This window comes from Lissotriton helveticus, chromosome 10, assembly GCF_964261635.1.
Source record: "Lissotriton helveticus chromosome 10, aLisHel1.1, whole genome shotgun sequence".
Taxonomy (NCBI): Eukaryota; Metazoa; Chordata; class Amphibia; order Caudata; family Salamandridae; genus Lissotriton; species Lissotriton helveticus.
The window spans coordinates 286,662,525-286,682,096 of NC_136071.1; the positions used below are offsets into that span (position 1 = coordinate 286,662,525).

General features: G+C 46.2%; 1 long non-coding RNA gene across 1 annotated transcript in view; it reads right to left on the reverse strand.

The window, feature by feature from the left end:
* LOC144785159 (uncharacterized) overlaps positions 1-13,901 on the reverse strand; it is a 116,286-nt gene extending 102,385 nt beyond the window's left edge. The window contains exon 1 of the long non-coding RNA XR_013601789.1: positions 13,750-13,901. This is a non-coding gene — a long non-coding RNA (uncharacterized LOC144785159). The remainder of the gene's footprint in view (positions 1-13,749) is intronic.
* Between the last annotated feature and the right edge of the window lie 5,671 nt (positions 13,902-19,572).

Consider the following 19,572-nt stretch of genomic DNA (forward strand, 5'->3'; position numbering starts at 1 on the left):
AGTAGTGTAGATTGAATAAGTAAAGTCTAGAAGGTGCGAAAGTAAGAGTAGAAAAGAGTACTGTCCCTTCATTTCCCTCCCCTCTTCCTGGCCCCCCCCTCCTTTGTTCCCCCTACCACCCTCCCCTCTCCTTCCCTCCACCCCGCGTCCAGGATCTGGAAAGTGCAAAGCCAGGATCGCCATTGTGCCTTCCAGAGCCAAGTCTAATTAGAAAACAATTCGAACTGTAAGTTTTTTCAAGACGGTAGAGTTTTTTCAAAACAGTAGAGTCATTGCGCCTCAAATATCGAGGATCGTAGTCTAGAGATGTATTTGGACTAGAAGTCTAAAAGACTAGGTTAAAAAAAAGGATACTGTGTGCTGCGGCATGCCGGGATGTAGTGGTTGTCGGAGTCTATTTTCCTTGAGGTAGATAGGGTAGATAAGGTTCGAGACGTGCGTCTACGTTCCGTGAGGTAGGTCCGGTCAATTGAGAGTGATCTTCTCAAGGTAGCAAAAAGTTTGCGATTTTTTTTTAGAGGTTTATCTGTTTTCCTTGTGTTTTTTAATCACTCGTAGGATCAGGAGAGGGCCCTCTCTTGGCAGTACCGTGAGTTGACACTTCCATTTGTGAGGTCGAGGGCCCCCTCAGGTATTGGTGCAGGTCCTGTGGGTCGGTGAAGACAAGGCTTTTCCCTCTATCTGTTATTTTGAACTTTGTTGGTGCTACGAAGGTGAATAGTATTTGTCTGCTCTTGAGCGCTTGACGTTGGGCGAGAAAGCCTTTCCTGATGTCTACTGTTGTTTTGGAGTAGTCTTGCGTCAGTATGATTTTTTGGCCTTTCTAAATGATCTGGTTATTTTTCCTGGCATAATTAAAGATCTCCTCCGTGTGCTGAGCTCTCAGTGGCTTGCAGATGATTGGTCTGGTGAATTTTGTCGCTTGCTCTTTTGAGGCTGGAATTCTGAAAGCCTTGTCTAGTTCGAATTGGCATTCAAATTTTAGGTTTGTAATCTTCGGGATGAGATCTTCTAGGAATTTGGTGCATGATCCCGCCTCCCCTTCCGCGCCCTACGGGATTCCTAGTATTCGGATGTTTCCCCTACGGCTTTTGTCTTCCAATTCGGCTGTTTGCCTTTGCAGGGAGTCTGTTTTTATGCTCAGACCACTCCATTCCCTCTTGGCGCTTTGAGCGGTGTCTTCTGTATCGATGATGCGCTGCTCTGCCGCTGCTAGCCTGGTATTTACTGTGTTCAGGTCAGCCCTGAAGGCAGCTAGTTTGAGTTGAATGGACTCGGTGGTGAGTTTAGTTGACTTCGCTAAATCGTGCACCTCGGCCAGTTTCTTCAGGATGGTTTCCAGCGTGGTGTTTATGTCTGGTTTCTGTTTTATAGGAGAATCTGATGTTAGGGGCTCACCCTTGTTTTTCTTTTGCAGTTGCGCCTGTAGTCTGGATTCTCTATCTGCCATGCTTCCCGCTGTCTTCCGCTGTTGTTGCGGATAGGTGTCTGTTACCTCGTCTCTTTTCTGTATGCCTTTCCCTTCTTCTTCCAGGGTGTCCGAGCTTGCTGTTTCTGGTGACTGCCTTAGTTCCCGCCCTGGTGGCAGTATCCCCTGGTTTTGCTCTCCTACTCTTCCCTCCTTGGAGGTGCCGTATTTGATGGAGCTGCTAGACCTCACCGCTCATCAGGTCTTGGTGCTTATTTGATCTTGTTGACTTCACTGCGCTTTGTTGTTCTTTCCTGATAGCGATGTGGCGCGGTGATATTGGGCGGTGATGGTGGTGTTCGCGGTGGGGGTGCTTTTCTGCTGTGTTAGCGTCACAATCTTGGCTTCAAATTCCGGTAACGATATGGCGCAGTGATGCTGGGCGGTGGTGGTGGTATTAGCATTGTTGGCGCAATGATGCTGGGTGGTGATGGCGGTATTAGCATAAATGGCGCTGTGGGACAGGCAGTGTAGGCGATGTCGATGCTTCCGCTGTGTTGGCGTGTCAATCCTGTCACCTCTACCTCCCTTGTTCGCTGTCTTATTGCTGTCTTTTTGTCGCTGGCATGGGGGCGGGTTCGGGGGGGGGTGCAGGGTGCCTGGGTGCCCAGTTGCTCTTTTCTTTTTTCCCCTCTGCGTCCTTCTGTTTCCTTGTGCCCGGTTATTCTTTTGTTTCCTCTTTTCTACGTCCTTTGGTAACTTTCAGTGTCCCGTTAAAAAGACTAAGGATTACTGCGCTCAGTTTTCACGCGCAATTTTGAATTTTATTTCGGTTTCGTTTCTCCACTCTTGTTTACTCATGAGCGCGGTTGTTTGTTGATCCACTGCGTTCAGTTGCAGGCGGGGTGTCTCGGAAAGCTCTTTTGCTCGTTCTACCCCTTTCTCCCCCTCATGCCCCTCAGTCTCTTCGTTTGAGGAGAGTTGGAGCCGATAGCTGATTACCGATTCAGGCAAGCGCCATTTTGGAATTGGTTTCAGTTTCCTTTCTCGTTCATTTTCCAATATGTTCCTGTGATTCTCTATTTGGTGGCCGGTTGTTGCAGATTTCGCCGGCGAGTGGGCTCGGTAGATTTGCACTGCGTCCCGGGGTTATGGAGGTGGGTTGGTGGTTCCGCGGCTCCTGGGCTGTGTATTCCCCCCTCTTAGTTTTGATCTCTCCTGTGCCCCGCCCCTCCTCTCCTTGGTTTATTACTGGGTGCAGCGGCGAGGTACCTGGGGGAATCGCAGAGCCCGCAGAGCCCACTTCTGTACTTGTTGTTGGGATCTCCCGCAAACCTCCTTCCCTTTGTTCGTTGGGGCTAGTAGCGCTCGGTACCTTGATTGCGGCGGAGTTGTTTTCAGGCGTGCGCCATTTTGGATCCGCTTCCCCGTCCTCCTTTCTCCTCTGTGTAGACATGTTGATCTCCACTCTTCGTGCGTCTTGAATCCTCATTTTAGTCTCTTCTGGTGGGCGAACTATTTCAATCACTTTAGCTGTATTTCTGATAATTCGAAGACGTGTTCTTCGCTTATAAAATCCAGTCGCTGGCTCCGATCTGGCGGGACGGCTCGATCAGGCAGCCATTAGCTTATGCCGTCCAAGCCCGCCCCTCATTGCAGGGTTGTAACACAAATATTGTATATAGCGGAAGGCGCAGCTTTCTATCCGACATGTTTCTGCAATCCCTTCATGCCTACGTGCAACTGCAAGCTCGTCTGAAAAGATTGGCCCACATGCACCAGGTCAAACACTTCACATACTCTGAAGATGTGTTATGTTAATCTAGTCTTAAGGTTCTGTCAGGGTGAATGCATTTCGTAACTTTGACTGGGGTGGGCTCAGCACTGCACTGTCTGGCCTGGGGGGCCAGGGGGCAGCGTCACGTCATATGGGAGGAGGCCCAGATATTGATGCCCTTACTGTCTGGTGTGGTGGGCAACAGGCCTGGTGGGCGAGCTTCCTGCTGGAGGCTGAGTGAGGAGGGAGGACTATCCCAAGTTCCAGTTGGCAACACTGGCCTTTACGCCACATATAAGTTTAGCATTTCTAAGTACTCTTTGTTGGGAGTTGCATTCTCCGTCTTTTGTTGTTGCAGGAGCGTCATAGATCCACGGGTGTTCTTTTGTTTGGGAGAGAACATCAGCACCCATGCCTGCTGCCTTTCACACCTGTCATGCAGACATTTTTAGGAGCCTCAACCATTATCATGCAAGTGAGGCGATTTAACAGAGTTTAGCAGACACCATGGAAACATATTAAAAAACACAAATGGACCTTCTTTGCTTGAGAATAGCTCTAGGGAGGGCCAAGGGTTACCTTGGGACGGCCTGCCCCACTTGGCGATCCCTTTAGATCCCGGCTTATCATACAAAATGACATTTTGTATGGTAAATTGTCCACTGATCGTAGTCCCTGAGGAGATGTGACCTTGTTGGAATTTTTAGGGTGATCTGACGGATATTGAATGCACATTAAAGATTCATTCAGATTTCTGCTCTACTATGTCTGGTCTCTAAAATTTCCTGGTTGGCCTCAGTGGGTGCTCAGTGGGGTACCAGCATGGGCTGAGTAATAGTGGCACAAATCTTGGGGTTATAGCTCTGCAGAAATAAACTACTCTTTAGGTAACTACCCCTCCCCTGGCGTCCCACCAAATGGTGGAATCCCAGCTGGGACGCCCCCTTGTCCTGCCTGTATTAACCACCTCACCTGTCCTCTGTACTCCGACCTTCACCCCCACTTTTCTACAGAGCTCCATTGCTTTGTAGGTAGTTCTAAATAAATACCCACTGCCATAGAATTAAAAGGATGGGGGTGTGTATAAGAGCAAAAGAATGACACAGAATAAAAAGAACAAAAAAGACATAAGCAGCAACATACAGTAGGGAACTGAGGTGACCTTTGTCAATATGACTGTAAGAGAGGGACAATCAAGTACAAGGCAGGACAAGAAGGAAAATTCATGGCATGAAGAAATGACAGAAAAATTAATATAATTTGCATGTTTGGGTTTAAGAAGAGATACTTTATGAGGTTAATTTATCCACTGCGGAGATCTCAGATAAAGAAAGTGCAGTTCACCGAGTTCCATTGTTAGTGGTCTGTGTGGTACCTGCAGCTCACTTGTTTCAGGCCGAGTCAGTGGTATGTCTTGCTTGGTGGCCATACCTACCATCGAGCACCATGTGTAACCTGCCAAGCTATCTAATCTAAGCAGGGAGGCTCCAGAGGTAAAGGTAAATATTCTTGCTGCAGAGAAAGTTCTGGGAGTTACCGCAAACATCTGAATGTAACTAGAATGTAACAGATTCCAATCCTACAGAGAGAGATCAGCAGGTTAATGCACTCACTGCAAATATAGATAAGAGCTTTCAATCCTACTGATAAAGTTCAGTGGGTTATAGCACATATAGCTATTGATATTTTTGTTTAACTTTGAGGTCAGATTTTTGATCTCTAGTGTGAAAACTTGATGGTTGATTGCGCCTATTCCAGAGATATGTCTGAGCCTGCAGGTAAGTGGTTCCAATGTAGTGAGATAGCCCCCACCAAGTACTACGACAGACTGCGTCCTGGGACTGTTCACACGTTGCCCACTTACCTTACATAAAGTTGTACGGTGGTTGATCAGTGTGGTGCAATGAACTCTATGGATAGATTGGACCCTTCTGTGTGTATATTTATTGCTGCAATACAGGACAGCTGATCACTGAGCTCACGTGCATACAGTGCACAACATGACAACTTCCTAGGGGCAACATTACCCTGAACGCAGCCAGTACAGACTGCAGTCTACCTGCACGACAGGAGCCCGGTAAGAGGGAACGGGCCACTCTCCCACAGGTGGCACCCCAGGCAATGGTCTAGATTGGTCTTAAGCGGGGGATCTGTATAGAAGAATTTAGTTATTTATATTACCTAAAACAATTACAAACGTACAATAAAATGATAAACATACCCAGGTCGTAGTCAAACAGAATATCTAAATAACTTAGGGCTAGATATAATTCTTGGTGGTAAGGATATTCCCTTGCAATAGCAACAGAGTATCCTTACCGCCAAGAATGCGGTTTGCCGGGCAAATTTAAATGCGTATGGACCTTAGGACTAATAATGGCAGAGACTACTCTGTCTCCTACATGATGAACCCCCTCCAATGGCCTTGCGGAGTAAGGGCCGTCGGAGACTGAGCTGTCATTCCACCCACCTAATTTAGATGAGTTGAATTACGGGTCAGTTTTTCACTGCCCGCCACCTGCAGGAAACCCTGGTGGTAAGGGGCAGTGAAACTAAATTGTATTTTCCAGTTTGGGGATTTTCTTTTTGAAAATAAAAAAAGAAAATTGTTTGGTACAGAGCTGTGTCTTGCTGACGGAGCCCTGCGCCAAATAGGAAAATGTATTGACAGTAACTGCTATAATAGCGGTTCCCGCCAATGTTTTATACATTACCTTCGCTTGGTAGTCATTTATAAGTTTGGCGGGCAGAGTAGTCTCAGCCTGGCAGGCGTAGAGTCCTAAATCAGACCAACGGAAATGACTCAATCCGCAAACATTGAAATCAGGACCTTAGCCACTGAGTTTGGAGTGATTAACGGGCTATTCTAACAGCAAGTGGCCAAAATAACACAAGTAACATTTCATAATAAAAAAATAACTACCCAAATTAAATTATTTGCCTGATAAGATACTACAAAGAGGGCTCAACAGGGCTACTTTTTGCAGCATATTTCATCTGCATTAACTTGTTTTTCACATTGTTCCATCACGCTAAGGTAATAACATTTCAGGAATAGTTTATTCACTTCTTTATAGTTTCTTATTCCGCTTTCTAACCAGAAAGTTTACCCTTAAGGTTTCAAGTCTATTTAAAGAAACTGGCAAAGCATAACATATGTATCAATGTTTCCTCTATAAACCCAAGGGAACTACAAGATATATAACTCTCTTAATGGGAGGGATATAAAATGCCAACGAATGAGCTTTTGCCTAAATCTTGAAGGTAGGGCTTATCTCAAATAATGATGGGGAGACGTATGATTTCAAGATCTATAACATTATTTAGTTTAGAATAGACCTCAAAGTTCTTATTAGAGCTAACTTCAGAAAAATAATATTTTTGATCTGGGCTTTAAAAATCACGCATGCCTATCCTGCATCCCATAGACCAGTTAGTACTGTCTGCAGATGGTCACCCCGTGATTTTTATATTGCACCCAAACCATCTATAGTGGAGTTTGGGTCTGCAGACTTCCTCCTGTCACAGGCTTGGAAGACTGAGCTTCCAAGGAAAGATCTCTGAAGATTGAACTTCAGTATAATGTGAGCTCAGCTGAATGAATTAGGCCTCGCAAAGAGTACCCAAAAAAGTCTACACTGGGCTCTGTTTGACAATCTGCACAATTTTACTCTGAACCTTTGCACAATTGTTCGAAGTTAAGTGCGTATTTAAATGTTTTTATGCTATTTTATATGAAGAATAAATTGGTTATATTTTAAATTCATGTTTCATGCTTGACATTTCAATTTTTAGTGTTCTCTGTAGGAATGTCTGTGATTTGTGACTGGTATCTTGGTGCTCTAAGATAACCATTTTTGCTTTTAAAGTTAATACAATCTAATATGTAATGAAAAATGTGTTGAAAAATGCTTTGTTTTGACCTTTCTGTCTCCCAAATTTTCTTGGGGGAGAGAAGTTCAACCGCCCAAACTCCCCCTAGTAGTGGTTGCTCACTGCACTTGCTTGCTACACACCATGTGGGGCTGGTCTCACTTTTACTTTGTTCTCTCTGATTCACTACTATTTTTGAAGCTCTTTGAAAGAATGTCTATGGGTACATATGACTGAGTGGGTAACCTGATGTCCTTTAAGGTGATCATCTACTATTTACTGTGCTTTGAAACGTGATACAATTTGAATATGTAATGAAAAATGTGCTGTAAAATGTACTATTTTGGTCTGTCGTTTTCCAAAATTTTCTTATGGGGGAGAACCATCCTAAACCGGTAGCGATCGGGCACACGCGCTCTGTGCACTCGCTACGCGCAGGACAGGGGCTGGTCTGGCAACATTTTCCAGGGCTGCTTTCAGTTCCCAGTCTAGCCCTGATGTGAACATTTCCACCGCCCGGACTCTGACCCCCGGCTGCAGGTCAGACTTTGGTAAAGTGTAAACAGCCCCCTGCTCTGAGGCAGCCCCTTTAAGCATACTTACAATTTTTGTATCTTAGCTGAGACCCATGCTATGGGAGGGCACTACACCGTCATGTGCAAATTGCCGCATCCGCAAACCGGTGAGACTTACCAGCTCCAGAATGTTACGAAGTGGAACCCAAGCGAATAGCAGCGCATGCAACGCCAAATGACAATAAGACACAAGCAATGGACGAATGACTCACAATCCAAATAAAAACTTGCTGCACCTGGCGAAATGCACCAGCTCCCGGTTGTGCACTTGGCAAACTTAACTCAGTTGAAACGATGAAAAAAAGCACGCACACAATTTTACAAAAACCTACAACTAAGAATGGCTTCGCAATGGTGGTCCCCTCTGTCTCGTCCCACACCCCTCCTCTGCTGAACTCTCTCTTCAAAAACATGGAGTACGACTACGAAGCCAGTGATGACCAGTTCGGGTGTCTCCAGGATACAGTGCAGGGGAAAGTGGTCGCTCCCGGTGCATGCCCCCCCATAAATGCACTTTGACCAGCGTTGCCCTTCTACCCTTCAATGACGTCATGCCCCTCCAGCACCAAAACCAACAATGGACTCCCAGGGAAGGCTCCAGTTTGAGTTGCGACTAGAGGTGCCCTGACCTCTAGTTGTGAGGAGGACATGCACAGTGCACACATTATACTGTCTGCCCCCCCTCCACACCAGCTACATTTAATCACTATGCAACTGCCTGGAAATATCCCAGGGAAACATTATGAACAAGCATTTACAATGCAATGGTCTCGGCATTATTAAAGGTAGAGCTATTGGCATTGCTCATGAAATTTTTTTTCATTTTCTTTTTAAAAACATAAATAAATGGTTTTGTCATTTACAATGGCAATAGGTGAGCATTAGAGAGTAGTAGAGTATTCGCGGACACAGAGCCATACACAGAGCCCCACACACACACACACAGAGCTCCACACACACACACACACACACACAGCCCCACACACACAAACACACAGAGCCCCACACACACACAGAGCCCCACACACACACAGAGCCCCCACACACACAGAGCCCCACACACACACACAGAGCCCCCCCCCACACACACATACACACACACACGGAGCCCCCCACACACACACACAGAGCGGTCGCGACTAGGACAACGCAGGCGCCTGTCACAGATCAGAACCAGATAACAGAAAGCAAATGGCATTGGTTGGTTAGAACCACAAGTTCAAAGTCAAATTCAAAGGTCGGAGCCTAAAGGGTAAAACCATAGGTCAAAGGTCAGGACAAATGAACATAAACTTATACCACAGATAAAATAGAACGTGGGAGGCCCAAACCGAAAGAATCAAAATCCAAAAATGTTCCCAAACAAAGGTGACTGCTGAAACATTGGTAAAGGCAGCGAGTGTGGTGGGAGAGACATGGGAGGGGCGCGTCTGGGAGCCCGGGAGGGGCTGGCACAGCGCTGATGTCATTGTCATCTTGGAGATGCGCGGGCAGCCGATGCTGCCACCTCAGACCCCAGGAAGATGCGGAGAGGGCATTATTGGCAACTGGGAGCGGCACCATTAAAGGGAGACCATGGCTGTCCTGGCTGGTAACAGGCTCTACCAACACACACCCTCCGCTCAGGGGGCAAGGTCCGCCCAAGACGTGCAGCGGCGCCGCTCCTTGCTGCAGCAGTGCCATGTGTCCCGATGCACCCGGGCACCGAGACATGCAGACAGGAGACGCTAGATGCACACATGGTGGGTGGGGGGGCAGGTGACACATGGGGGGCTGGTTAACAAGTGACAGCAGTGACATCAGGCGTGAGTGTCCACACATGAGGCTTCAAGGATGAGAGAAGAGACAGGAGGCATGAGGGCACAGACAGGAGGAATGAAGTCAACAAGAGGCATGAGGGCACAGACAGGAGGCATGAGGGCAGAGATAGGATACTGAATACTGGCGGGCATACTTGTTCAAAGAACTAGGGGCCAGATGTAGGTAAATCTCATTTACCGATTCATAAATACCGAATTTTACCGATTCGGTATTTATGAATCTGTAAATGAGATGTAGGTAAAAATTCTGTATTTTTTACCAAATCGGTAAGATTCGGTATTTACCGATTCGGTAAATACCGAATTGGTATTTGCTATTGAATCCTATGGGCCTTGAAGCCCATAGGATTCAATAGCAAATACCGATTCGGTATTTACCGAATCGGTAAAAATACCGAATTGCTAAGGGGGACAGGGAGTCACTTTGACACCCTGTTGCACCCCTGTAACTGGCGTTTGCGCCATATGGCACACATACATGCCCTTAGGGCATGTCTGTGTGCCACATGGCACAGGTGTACATGCACAGATGTGCATGTACACAAGAATTTGTAATTTACCACGCAATTGTATTGCATGGTAAATACCGAATTCTAAAGGCCCTGTAGCACTGTTAGGAGTGCTACCTACATCCCAAAATATATTTTCGGTATTTTTACCGAATGGTAAATTTACCGAATCTGTAAAATTTACAGAATCGGTAAATTTACTGATTCTGTAATTTTACCGATTCGGTAAAATTACCGATTCGGTAAAATTACCGAATATGTACGTTTTTTTGGCCCCTACATCTCCATAGCCCTTTACCGGTCGGAAACGGCCGAAAATCGGTATTTTCGGCCGTTTCTGACCGGTAAAGGGCTACCTACATCTGGCCCTAGCTGTTTACAAACTCCAAAGTGTGATACCTTTTACTGGACTACCCAAATACGTATGTCCCAGAAACCTAAAAAAGCCGACTGTTATATTATTTATCACACAGTAGCAGTACTTTATACATTTGGTCGGACTCGGTGGGAGTGATTAGTTTACAGAAGAAAATAAATCGAAAGCGGAAAAAAGAAAACACAAACACGTCACATGTTTACATTTTTATTTGCTAAAAAGGTAAAAAAGGACATAAAAAACAAAAGAAAAAATCGTTTCTGGAACCTTACCGATTTAAACAAAAAAGTAATAGAAAATACAGCTGCATTGAAGTAAGAAAATCAGTATAATCAGTACTCACTCTAGCAGTTATTTGATAGTGCAATGCTCGCTTTAGGTTTGTGTACTTATGCTCGGTTCAAAGACATTTACTTCAAGATGTCATTTGAACCAAATATTAGTTTTGACGGTTCCAAAAATGGAACACAAAAGCAGATACAATCAGTAACATTTTAAGGATTATTTTACAAGAAAAGGAAAAGTGCTGGAAAGCTAGTGGCCACTAAAGTTCAGAATAAGTACATCAAGAATCACGGACAACTGTCATATCACAAATGACTGCATCTTTTCGCGTCTTTAAGGCGCTTAAGCAACACTGCTTGAGCTCTAACAGCGAGGGTTGTTATACACAATAAAGGTGTTCTAAACTTTGACATGATAGTGTTAAATACAAGTTTATCCTTGAACTGCGGCACCAACAATAATATAACTACATAGTTTATTAGGGGAAACATCATTTACCACGAAGGCATTACAACTACTAACGTTTACCACGTGACACTTACCACGCAGGGTGCCTTCCACGCAGGGTGCCTTCCACAACGTCTTTACCACGGGCTGGGGGGGAGACGTGGTATTCCTTCAAGTCGTTCTGCGTGGGCTTGGGGGGCAGGGGGGGGGGGGGCTCGGGGGGGGGGCTCGGAGGGGGGCTGGGGGGGGTCCCCCCCCCAAAAATAACAAGCAGGTTACTTTAAATAAAAAACGAACATAAATTTAAAAGAAAAAGGAAAGAGCCTCCCCCAAAGACGTGCCGTGTACGTCAAAAAAGCAGTCCTTTTTTTATTTTGGTATACGTGTTTTGACGCTTGTTTTAATGGAGGATGGAAGTAAGGGCTCGTAGAGAAAGACGTGCAGGTAAGACGTTTCTAGGCGTAGTAAAATCCTACGTTGTAAATACCAGCGTGGTAAAGCCACTTGCGATGTAAAATTCGCGTGGTAAAGCCATGCGTGGTAATTGAAATCGTGGTATAATCATATATTCGTTTATTAGAGGTTATGGATGTCTATTCAAACTTCGTGTACACTGAAAATAAAGTGGTACATTTCCAGCTGTCGTTCTATCAAGTTCGTGATGGCGCAAAGATGCTAGGACATAACACATTGGCGCTGTTAAGTGCAAACATTTTATGCAAAGGCACATCTTGAATTACATGATTTTACTGGTGATACTGTGATTTGCTAAAAGAAAGTAAATATTCGTTCATTCCGAAAGGAAGGAAAATGTGGATGTTAGTGAACAGACTGCGCACTAAAAGTGTTTTCACTAAACAATAAAATAGCCTGCACTGGAGAGCATGTAGGCGCTGTGGCGTTTATAACCACCACCTTATGTAGGGTATGCAGCGGGTGGGTGTATTTACATAATAAACGGGCGTTTCTGTTCTGCGGGGTTTGGTAGCAAAAATATAGCTTTTAATTTTAATTGATTTCTTCTCGCTGAATGAAGTTAGACATGGTGTTGTGGGTAACGCATTCCAGTCCGTGAGCCAGCCAGCACTCGGTTGGTTGGTAAGTTCGCCTTCCTCCTAACATCTCCCCGTCACTTTCTGCTTTGTAACGTCATTAACAGGAGTGCGGGCAAGGCTGGTGCCCTCAGAGAATGTACTGCAGCAGTATATGGAGATGTGAGATGTATAGACAGGCACCCCTATGGCACGGAAGACAGTTAACAGGAACAATTTCCAGTTGGAGGGTCTTGGGATATAGGTTTTTCGGAGGTCGGGCACTTTGAAATTAAGAGAAAAAAAAGTTTTGCGCATTAGGATGGCAAATTTGCTGGTACGACGATCCTTTTAACACAAAATAAGATACACCTTTTACATGGGTCGTTCCGACTGGTTTGGGATCAGGGCGTGGAGTCAAAAGAGCTTTTTGGGGAGTTGCATTTATATAGCGCTTACTACCCTGACGAGTAGTTGATGCGCTTTTGTCAATGCATTATGCAAAAGGTCGGTTCCGATTTTCCAAGCGGGAGATCGCAACAGATGGGAACTGTTTTAGGAGGATGGTTCAAGTTCCTCGTCAGAGTGAGCAGAGAGGGCATCACTTGGAAAACCGTGTCTGGAAGGTAGCAATGCCAAGGCCGGAGGGAATAAAGTGCTGCAGCGGGAACTTGCACAGGGCGCAGGAGCATAAGCCCGCTCCTCCATGCAGGTGGAAGGGCGAGCACAGCTGCTCCTCCAGGGATACCGAGAAGTACTTGTTGGGGCGCAGGGACTCTGCGCAGCTCACGCCTCCTGGGGCCAGGAACACGGACCTGGCGCCTGCGAAGAGGGGCAGCCCGGCCAGCAGCAGCCTGGGCCCGCTGAGCTCGCCCAGGACCCGCCGCATCTCCTGCAGGGAACCGCCCAGCAGCAGGATGTAGTTGCGGGTCAGCAGCAGCGATAATTATAGTAATTTCCCTTGTTCTTCTGCCAGATGACCCTACTGAGGCAGACGCTAATTGGCTCTCACCCTACAAGAGGGCTGGCTGCTCAAGGATGTAGGATTACTACCAACTAAATACCGCTTTTATGGCCCAACAAATGTCGAGCAATATAAGGACTGCTTTTGCTGAACTCGGAATGACTTTGGATTCACCAGGACACACTTGCGACTTGTCCGTGGTGAGTGGTCCTTGCCGGCATGCTTCTGGCGCCTGCAAACCACCTCCCATGCAAACCAGCTTCCCTCGGAGATCTTAGTCACAGGAAATGTGACCTGCGGGTGTTGAACGGGAGATTATGTAACGCTCCCCACACTTCCCTTTCATTCCTCACCGCAAGCGTTACGCACTTACGAAACACAACCAGCACATATTTCCTGACCATTTTGGATTCGCTGATAAGGCATTTTTTTCGGATTACACACACTTCGTAGGTTTTGTGGAAGCCAGGATAGAAAGAGAAGCAATCTGAAAGAATGAGACTGGCAACTCCAGCGTGGGATGGCAGAACTACATTAACACGGCAGGCTCTGTAAAACATTAACGCAGGCATCTACATTAACACGGCAGTACTGTAAAAGTTGGCAACGTGAAACGATTGTGGCAGGAAAATCGGGACGGGCAGGGGCACGAAGAACTGCACAAACAGGGGGGCAGAGGCTTACCTCATGTCCTCGGTAGACGCTGCTACACGCTGAAATGGCGGCGCTGCAGGCTAGTGCTTCTTGCCGTGCATGCTCTCGGGAGGGAAGACACACTCGAGCCGCAGAGGTAAGGGCAGCAGAAGGAAACTTGGAAGGGGGATCGCAGAGATGCAGACTCCTCAACAGGGGAACCAAAATGGCGGCCACAAAGCTTACGAAAATGTCGGATTCGGGGGCGTGTTTTGCTGTCCTGAGTGACGGCCGACATCACGAGCTAAAGAACAGCAAAACTTACGCCCCCGAATCCGAAAGGGACGGGGCTTGTTCGGAGTGACTCCCTTCTCTTCCAATGGCTGGCCTCCGTTTAGGAAGCCAGCCAATGGAAGCGAACGGAGCAGAGAGGCGGGTTTAAACTGCCCTACTCCAAAACATAAGATCTCCGGACCGGAAGCAGCTTATAGGTCCCTCGACCTAAAAAGAACAGGCAGTGAATGCACCTGTGGTGATGGGAGGTGGCGGGGACTTGTACTCTGATTAATGAAATTAATGCGAGATGTATAAGAGAACTAAAAGAATACAGAAGACACTTGGACGCTGGAAAGTTATTAATAGACTCGATGGGTTCCTCTTTGAAAGTCAGACGAGTCAGGAATGTTTCCGTTCACAGTGAGCATCACTGATAAGCTTTACTTCCTCAGGATGAACTGCAGTCTACTTTTGAAGACCGCTGCAACATGAGTTTCACCATTGTGACCTGACCGATAATATAACAAGGCAACTGGATTTACATAGTTTTTTACTGTGGCAATTATCCACGTAAGCATCTATTTACTGTCCTTGCCACATAATCCACTATCTGCTACATAATTTGCACATTTCAACATGAAAGTGATTCTAGCTCAAAAGGATCAAAAGCTACTTTAAAAAGTGCCAAACGTGGTGCTGCACTATGGCACTCACTTTGCAAAGGTTAACTGGTCACCTTTAGTTGCTGATTTCTGTATGCAGGTGATAAACTAATATTAGTGAGGTGAAGCCTTTTACCAAACAGTTTTAATGCTGGTCCACGATGATTGTTCAAGTGTTCGAGAATAAAACAGAGAAATAAATCGTTCCCTCTGTAATGTGCAGCCGAAAAAAATCCCAGCCTCGATGGGTAGAGGTGGCCAAGCTACCAAATTTAGAAGGAGAGCCAAACGATGACTGAGACTTCGAAAGACCTATATTGTTTACTAGTCTATTGCATTTACTTTTTCTACATTTAATTAATCTCCATGCACTGAATAGTTAGAAGGAAGACATTTTTTAATGTTATTCATGCTTGTAGTGTGTTAAAGCACCTCCCCTCTATTATGCGGGACTACTGTTTTTCATTTAATAAGCTTCAAAGTAGAAGGGAAGAGGGCAGAGCCCTAGCTCGGCCATGGCCCCCCTTTAATTGTACCCAGAACTGAACCAGAACCACACCTTTATACAGGGATTCTCTATTTGCCCACCTAACTTGAGAGGCACACTAACATCTTTCTAGCACTCTTTAGTTATTTATTAGTATTTTGCAGCACTTTACACATAATAGCAGATATTACATCAGACCATGGGTGCTCACAAACTATCTGTCGGGGCCAAAATTACAGTGTGGTTTGTGGCCGAGGGCAGCACCGGTATGGGTGGGGCTAGAGTAAAAAAAAATCAAACTGTTTCAAAACATTAGACAATGCAACAATGCTGTATTTCAAAAGCAGATGTAACTACAAAGAGCACATTTTGATAATACATTGTTATTAGCAGACAATAGCAATCTTAAGAGGCATTGCATAGCTTCATACACACTTTGACCCCAATTCCATCACATTCTCTCTGGGCCCGATTCACAGAACTAACTTAAGACAAAATCCTAAACTTACTACCATTTTTGTATTCACAGAAGGCACTTACTCATTTTGGTATTCACAGAAGGCACTTACTCATTTCAGTATTCACAGAAGTTAGGAGTCCTAACTTTAGGACTCCTAAATGCCTTCTGTGAATCCCGAAAGTCTTAAAGTTAGGATTTTTCTCAGTTTAGGAGTAGTAAAGTTAGGACTCTTAACTTTAGGACTCCTAAACTGAGAAAAATCCTAACTTTAACTCTTTCCATGCTGATGACGGAAACGCTCCGTCATCAGCCGCGGTGTCGCTGTGCTGATGACGGATTGGTTCCGTCATGGCCCGCTCGCCACGCCTGTGTGGCACAGATTCCGCGCCTCCGCTGGGCGTTCCATTGAGCGGGCGGGGCCATGACGGAACCGCTCCGTCATGAGCACAGCTCAACCGCGGCTGGTGACGGAGCGGTTCCGTCACCAGCATGGGCCCGCCGAGCGACCCCCCGCCCCTTAGCGCTGCGGCGGAATAGCCGCCGCAGCGATGTGGTTAAGACTTTTGGTATTCACAGAAGGCATTTAGGAGCCCCAAAGTTAGGAGTCCTAACTTTACTACTCCTAAACTGAGAAAAATCTTAACTTTAAGACTTTCGATATTCACAGAAGGCATTTATGAGTCCTAAAGTTAGGAATCCTAACTTTACTACTCCTAAACTAAGAAAAATCCTAACTTTAAGACTTTTGGTATTCACAGAAGGCATTTAGGAGTCCTAAAGTTAGGACTACTAACATATGTGAATACCGAAATGGTAGTAAGTTTAGGATTTTGTCTTAAGTTAGTTCTGTGAATCGGGTCCTCTATCTCTTAGTCAGTCAGTCTCTCTCTCTCTCAGTCAGTCAGTCTCTCTCTCTCTCTGTCAGTCAGTCTCTCTCTTTCTCTCTCTCTCTCTCTCTGTCAGCCAGTCTCTCTCAGTCGGTCAGTCTCTCTCTCAGTCAGTCAGTCAGTCTCTTAGTCAGTATAAGTCAGTCTCTCTCTCTCTCTCTGTCACTTTCTCTCAGTCAGTCACTCAGACTCTCTCTCAGTCAGTCTCTCTCTCTCAGTCAGTTTCTCTGTCAGTCAGTCTCTCTTAGTCAGTCTGTCAGTCTCTCTAAGTCAGTCTCTCTCTGTCGGTCAGTCAGTCTCTCTCAGTCAGTCTCTCTCTCTCTCTCTGTCTCTGTCAGTCACTCTCTCTGTCAGTCTCTCTCTGTCAGTCTCTCTCTCTGTTAGTCTCTCTCCCTGCCAGTCTCTCTCTGCCAGTCTCTCTCTCTCTGTCAGTTTCCCTCTCTTTGTCAGACAGTTTCTCTCTCTGTCAGTTTCTCTCTCTCTGTCAGTCTCTCTCTCTGTCAGTCTCTCTCTCTCTGTCAGTCTCTCACTCTCTCTGTCAGTCAGTCTCTCTCTCTGTCAGTCAGTGTCTCTCTCAGTCAGTCTCTCTCTCTCAGTCTCTCTCTCTCTCTGCCTCAGTCAGTCTCTCCTACTCAGTTTTGCTGTCAGTCAGTCTCTCTGTCAGTCAGCCAGTCTCTCTCTCAGTCAGTCTCTCTCTCTCAGTCAGTCAGTAGTCAGTCTCTCTCAGTCAGTCTCTTTCAGTCAGTCGCTCTCAGTCAGTCAGTCTCTCTCTCTCCCACTCTCTCTCTCTCTGTCAGTCAGTCTCTCTCAGTCAGTCTCTATGTCAGTCAGTCAATCTCTCTCTCAGTCAGTCAGTCTCGCTCTCAGTTAGTCTCCCTCTCTCTCAGTCAGTCAGTAGTCAGTCTCTCTGTCAGTCTCTCTTAGTCAATCTCTCTCAGTCAGTCTCTCGCTCTGTCAGTCAGTCTCTCTCTCTCTCTCTCTCTGTCAGTCTCTATTTCTGTCAGTCAGTCTCTCTCTCTCTCTCTGTCAGTCAGTCTCTCTCTGTCAGTCAGTCTCTCTCTCTCAGTCAGTCAGTCTCTCTCAGTCTCTCTCTCTCTCAGTTGGTGAGTCAGTCTCTCTCAGTCAGTCAGTCTCTCTGTCAGTCTCTTTCCCTGCCAGTCTCTCTCTGTCAGTCTCTCTCTCTCTGTCAGTTTCCCTCTCTCTGTCAGACAGTTTATCTCTCTCTGTCAGTTTCTCTCTCTGTCAGTCTCTCTCTGTCAGTCTCTCTCTCTGTCAGTCTCTTTCCCTGCCAGTCTCTCTCTGTCAGTCTCTCTCTCTCTGTCAGTTTCCCTCTCTCTGTCAGACAGTTTATCTCTCTCTGTCAGTTTCTCTCTCTCTGTCAGTCTCGCTCTCTCTGTCAGTCTCTCACTCTCTCTGTCAGTCAGGCTCTCTCTCTGTCAGTCAGTCGCTCTCTCTCAGTCAGTCTCTCTCTCTCAGTCTTTCTCTCTCTGTGTCAGTCAGTCTGTATCGCTCTCTCTGTCATTCAGTCTCGCTCTGTCCGTCCGTCTCTCTCTCTCTCTTTCTACGCTCCCAAACGCCAGCTTCGATCGACCGGCCACGCCCTCGCCGCCGCCCCCCGCATCCGAAGAGCCACCACAGGGGGAAGGTCCTTCTCCTACCTCGCCGCCAAGACCTGGAACTCCCTCCTGACCCACCTCCGCCTGACCCAGGACCACCTCGCCTTCAGGAAGCAGCTCAAGACCTGGCTGTTCGAGCAGTAGCGGACCCCCCCTCCCCTAGCGCCTTGAGACCTTCCGGGTGAGTAGCACGCTATACAAATGCTTTGATTGATTGATTGATCAGTCAGTCAGTCTCTCCCTCTCTCTCAGTCAGTCAGTCTCTCTCTGTCGGTCAGTCTCTCTCTCTCTGTCAGTCTCTCTCTCCCGCAGTCAGTCTCTCTCTCAGTCAGTCTCACCCAGTCTCCCTCTCTCTGTCAGTCTCTCACTGTCAGTCTCTCTCTCAGTCAGTATCTCAGTCTCTCAGTCAGTGACTCTCTCTCTCCACTATCTCTATCTCTCTCCACTGTCTCTCTCTCTCTCTCCACTGTCTCTCTATCACTCTCTCTCCACTCTCTTTCTTTCCACTCTCTCTCCAATCTCTCTCTCTCCTCTCTCTCTCTCTCCACTTTCTTTCTCTCTTTCTCTCTGGGGGGCAATGGGTACATTACCTGCAAGGTCCGGTCCGCAGGCCGTACTATGAGTACCACGGCATCAGATACAGAATAAGCGATGGGAGATTTGTGGGGAAATTATCATAGCTAAACAGGCTTCAGTGTCAGCTCAAATAGAAACAAAGGAGATGGGCCCATTATAGCTTTCTGGAGGAGAGTTAAGAGCCCACAGATGTTTGCAAAGGATACTTACATAGCCAAAACTTCAGAAATCATTGGTTCAAGGGTGAAAAAATGTGCCCACTTATAATTATTTTTAGGTCTTGTCTGCAACAGCACATGCGCTGCATGCACTCTCGCTTGTGAGAGATATTATAAAAAACAATGGCTTGCAGCTTTCCCATTGCTTACTATTCTTTGGCTTCATTGTCAAACTTATTTGCTGCCTTCTAATTGGCCAGCACGTGCTGGCTTCACTTCCTCTACTTTGAGCTGGAGCATGGACCAAGTACTGATTGCTTCAGCTTGATTGCTGTCCTTCCGCTGACCACGCTGTGATTGAGGACTAATTTTACGCTTTCTTCTTCCCTGCAGCCCTTGTTGAACCTCTTGCCATTAGTAGCTATGTTTTACTATGCCACAAATACTTCAAAGAAGCTCTCTTCTTCTTTGAAATGGATGTTTATTGTGACAACAGAGATAATCTGCTTCTAAATATATTTTCACTAAGACATGGACGTTGGCACAATTTCTTTCCTTATGTTATACTTTTTTTGCCAAATGTCGTATTTATTTTCTTTTTCATGCTTGGGGAGAGTAACTAATTCGCCCAGAACCACAGGGGTGTTGTTCGGCCTTTGAGACTATTGGCTCTGCCAATGTCTTCCGTTCAAGCAGTACAGCATGGCTAAATATAATAATAAACAAATAACTATGATGCCTCCAGTAATAAT